Here is a 5,485-nt window from a genome sequence, read left to right as displayed (position 1 = left end):
TCTCTTGTGCCATCAAGGGGGCATTTTAGTGTCTGTTATAGTATAATTTATGTCAACTTTTTTTCATGGAGAGTAAGTAATTTTTATCTTTAATCTAATGAATTGTCTAATGAAAATATTTTTCAAAAATATTCAACATGACTTCTAATTAATTTCACATCATAAATGCATAGAGTAGGACTTCTAAATTAAAGATAACAATAATCTTTAAACTCAATTACTGTTAAATAATGTCTTAGAAAGATTGTATGTATTTACATTTCCACTAGCACTATGTCTATACTGGTGGTTTAATACAATTTACTATTATCAAATTTTATCTGTTCTTCAGTAAATCATTCAGATAGATAGGTGATAGATAGACATAGATAGATATAATGATAGATAACATGTATGTACTGTAAATGTTAGTGAAGATAACACAAATAAAAAGTATTAAGATGCATGTGTGTATATGTATGTATATACACACACATACACACCGACTTACATACACACATGTATTTTTAACCTAAACAATGAAATATACAGAATACATTTATACATATATCTGCATAGATACAAGTATACCTATACATAAGATTTTTGGCTGTTTCTGACATAATTAGAAATCATTATTTGGTCAGTCTTGTTTTATTTGTACCCTCCCCATAATCCCTAATCCATTGGAATATTTTACCCATAAATTATTCACTATGAGTCCCTAACAGATAAAGATGCAATATCATTATTGCTGTTAAAAAATTATAGAGCGTCCTTACTGCTGCATAACATTCACTCATCGTTTAAATTTCCCCAAGTGTCTCACAAATATTTTTTGTTTTAGACATTTGTTTCTGGTTCCCTCTATCTGTGGAATTTCAGACTAAAAATTGTTTCAAATACGGCTGCAATGAACATGCGTGTGTATATCCTCATAAATGTGAGATGTGCTTTATTTTTGGTCTTTACATTAAAGCGGAGGGCTTAGCCCATTTTAGGTGTCTCAATCTCATAGCGATTATGAGGTTTTATTTTATTACATCTTCGAGTTACTTTACATTTTTGATACATATCATTCTCACTAGCATTATCATTTTATATAACTTTTAATTAAATTCTCAGCCCATTTCTAGGCCTAAATATATAATATTTGTATAAACTATGAAATTTATATGATACATGATATATGCATAGAATGGAGAAGTGACGAGTTAAGGAACTCTATGTTTAATTGCTCTTCTTGGTGGAGCGTCACTGTGGACATCTCTGAGAGGTCCACCTTGCTAGGTCTCCCTCCTCCCCCTCCCGGGGCTTCCCACCTCGTCCCTGAATCTCTCTCTAAGGGGCCGGCCGCGGGTGCTCAGCAGCCGGTTTTCTGTGCAGTGTGATTCGGGGCCCCATTCCCCTGTGTCCTTTCTGCAGCTTTGTCTAAGCAGAGAGATGCGTCTCCTGGTTTCACTTACAACCAATGAAATCGCTATTTGAATTATAAAACTTCATGAAAGTTTTAGGTGTTGTTATTTTTTTGTATTTTAACACTTCTAAGTTGATTTATTTCTTTTCACTTATGTCCCTCCAATCCCTAGCCATATATATAATGCCCTCCCTAAATTCTAGCTCAGCGTTTTCTCCTCTTCACGTGACCCTGGCTCTCGGAGAAAAGGGCACATCCTCACACCTGTCAGTCTCTACTCACCTTTCCGGAAACGGAACTCAAAACTCACAGGGGTAGATTCGCGCTGTGACCCACCCCTTCTCCCAGAAGCCTGGCTCTAGAACAGCCTTCCACATCCCAGGGGCAAGAACTTTCCAAGGAGCACAGGGCTGCCAGGGACACGCCTGTCCTTCCTCCTCAGGGGTCACGGCCCCTTGTGTCTGTCCCCAACCAAGGGTGAGCTGCAGCAGATGAGCCCCGTGTACTCCTGGGTGCTCAGAGGGTGACTGATGATTTAGATGCACACGCACATGCACACACACACCACACACACAATACACATGCACACAACACACACGCACATGTGTGTACACATGGCACACAGAACACACGTGTGTGCACACATGACATGCACAACACAAGGCATGCACACACAACATACATGCACACACAATACACATGCTCACACATGAACACAACATACACACACAACACACACGTACACCCACATGCACACACGCACACATGCACATACAACATACACAACACAGACAACGTACGCACACATACACACACACACACCTGTCAACAATAATTTTCAAAGTAGCAGAAACTGTTTTCCAGCTTCTGTGATCTTTAGGGCTGTGTCTGACAGTGGACGTTTTTCAGATTGCTGAGTAGACGAGAGGTTTCGTTTACTTCCTCCGCGGCCAGCACCCCACCACCCCCTCCCCCCGCGCCCTCCTCTCTGACCAGGAACGGGCAGTGGGGCCCCCGGGGCCGGCTTCCTAGTCGCCGACCCTCCCTCGCCTGCGGGAAACCTGGCCAGGGCTTCCGGGGGACGTTGTGCACGGCTTCGCTGACTTCTTGCCAAATGCCCGCGTGCCCTTCCAGGTGGAGAACGCCGCCCTGCTGTCTCTGTTGTGGCGGGGCACAGGGGGCCACCGCGGGTGTCTGATCAGGGATGCGATGCTGTCGAACTGGTGTCGAGTAGGACTGGCCAGCTGCCGTGAGCGTGAGGGGCCGGGGAAGGGGTCTGGGAACTCTGCGGGTGGCTGTGATGGTAGAGACGAACTGGGAGGAGAACTGGGTGGCCTTTCTGAGACTGGAAGGCTCGCCGTAAGTGCAGACGCTGGTGTCGGGGTGACATGTTATAAGGACTCCCCACCTTGCCGTCAGGCGCGGGAACCACACACCTGTGGGCTGAGATTCCTCCCAGCACAGATGTGGGCTGCTGACCCCAGTTCACCTGCAGCTTCCCCCGGCTCCTGAGCGTCATTGGCCCTGGTCCAAGCTACGGCCATGAACCTCGCCTCCATCTGCTGCTCCACCGCGGGGCCCCTTCCGCGTGACGCTGGGTCCCCATGCTCTTCCCTCCCCGGCATTTCTAGAGCCAGCTGCTCCCCCTCTCGGCAGATGTGAAAACAAGAGCCTTTGTGTCTGCTTCTGGCTCGTCTGGACCTGGGCACCCGCCGGCTCGTTAGGCGGCGCGGCCGCGCCGTGTGGAGGTCAGCGCGCCTGGCTTCCTTTGTCATGGCGTGTCGGAGGCTCTACCCTGAGTTTTTTCGCTTTTTCATACGGACTTCAGCTTAGAAGAGGTCACAGCAGAAACTGCTCAGGCGGGAAGAAATCCCCAGTGTTGTGATTTTGAAATTCTGATTCAAATGCGGTCATTATGAGTCATTGGCACAATCGGGGACTTCGGGGACCTCCTGTGAAAGGAGCCTCATCTATTTGAGTAGTTTAAGCCTTTTGTTGGCAAGAGGCTGCGTAACATTCTAGAAAAAAATGTTTCTGCGAGGCAATGCTTTCTTATTAGTTTGTGGACCGAGGGAGATGGCCAGCCTTCCGCCTGGGCAGGAACGCAGAGGCATCAAGGGCACTAACGCACGCAGCCCCTGAGGCCACATAGCCTGAGGCTTGGTTACCATGGAGATCACCGCCTCTCTCCCGAGGTGCATTTGTGACAATTAAGATTAACCGTGGCTAGTGGACTTTCGGTCTCAGGGTAGACATTACAGAGAATCTGTGTTCAAGAATTTATACCAGTAGAAATCCGTCATGGGGTGAAGGAGTCCCATGCCGGGGCCCCTCTCCCTCCGGGGAGATTTCGGTTTCCCTCTCTGGGATCAGATGTAGACATTAACAACAGCAAAGCCGAGCCAGGAGCATGTCTTCCCCGACATGCACACAAGGCGCGTGTTGCGCTTCGGGCAGTTGTTGAAAAGTTCTTTTTCTCTCTCTGAGACCAGGTATGAAGACTGACAAAAAATAATAACAGTTCAACATGAAAATGTCACAGCAATAAACAAATATAAACAGAAAAAGGATAACACTAGTCAAGCAATTCCGTTCACACGTACTCCGCATGTTCCTCGCTAGCCGTGGACGAGCACAGGGCCTTCTGCGTTCGGTGAGATGCTGTACCCAGCCCGGGCAGGCTTCCTTTCCCCAGGAGCACCCCTACTTTTCCCAGCCAAGAAGCAGGTCCCCAGAGAAGCTACAGAAGGGAGTGGTTTCGCCAGGAGCCCCGAGGCCACCTGTAGGTTGACCACCCCCCCCAAAGCCTCGCTCTTCACCACGCATGGTTTCTCGACTTGTAAAAAGAGGGAGCTACAATAGATTTTCAGGGAGCTCCCTCTCTCCCTTCCCTCCTGCCAACAGCTCAGCTGCAGCAGCAGCAGCAGCAGCAGAGACGGCCACAGATTGTCCTGAGCACCCTCTTCCTGCTGGCTTCGCGGCTGGACTTCCGTAACGGGGCCGGCGTGGGACTTATCTGGCCCTTGACATGTGGACGGAAGTGAAGCACAGGACTGCAGAGTAGCAGTCTTTGGAGCCAAGGCAGGACTCAACACACTCCTGTCTGCCTGCTGTGGTGACCCGGGCCCAGCGAAGCTTTTGTTGGTGTGGACAGCGAACGATTGTCCCAGGCAAAGGATCCTGGCAGCTCCTGCTGAATAAACCGGAGCAATCCTGAACAGTTTAAACCACTGAGGTTTAGGGGCTGTTTGTTACCACTGCACTACATCGGTTTCCTCAGCTCTTGAAACCTCCATGGGGACATTGGAAATTCCTTGTGTCCGACTGAGAGTGACTCGGGCAAATATGTGATGGGCACGACGATCGCGGTAGAGCAACCTGTCTGACCTACAAAAAAGAGATCCTTTTTCACACGTGATTAACTATAAAACATGTATGTGACTTTGTCAATGTCTGGGATTTGGCCATTTACAGGTGTCGATGTGATCCAAAGATGTCCGATTCTGAGGCTGAACATTAACAATCATATTCTCCAAGGATCGTGACTCTAAGTAACAGTCATCGATGAAGCCTGGGGAGCTTCTTTTGCAAAGTAGTCATCACCGAGTTGGGTGTCGAAGGCTAAGGAACTTGTAAGAGAAGCTTCATAGGGAGCCCATTTCACCCCTTTGAGATCTAATGATATTGGGTTTGGCGCCCCATATCTGAGAGTGTTATTAACTTATGCTTAAGGCAACGAACTGGGTAGATGGCAGTCGGCTGAGATCATATGCACAAAGTCGCATGAAAAATGGAAATCTGATGGTCCATTCAGCACGGCTGCTTGCTAACGGAGACACATTACTAAGGAAGAAGTTTATTCTGTAACAGGAAGTTCCACCGGAGGCTGCAAAAATGGAGAAGAGATGGCAAACTAGGATAGAGGCAGGAGGAGTTACCCCTGATTAACTGTCACTGAAGCATTTGCTGAACCTCAGATACTGCACGAAGCATTCACTGGCTGGAAAGGGAAATTCCGGCTCCCCCTCCCGGCTTCTCCTCCTGGACGGCTTTGAATTTGAAATCGCCGGTGTGCTTTGCCCAGGGTCC

This window comes from Rousettus aegyptiacus, unplaced genomic scaffold (genome assembly GCF_014176215.1).
Source record: "Rousettus aegyptiacus isolate mRouAeg1 unplaced genomic scaffold, mRouAeg1.p scaffold_m13_p_8, whole genome shotgun sequence".
In the NCBI taxonomy this organism is placed as follows: Eukaryota; Metazoa; Chordata; class Mammalia; order Chiroptera; family Pteropodidae; genus Rousettus; species Rousettus aegyptiacus.
The sequence above is the reverse complement of the archived record's forward strand: the minus strand, read 5'-3'. Positions refer to the sequence as shown.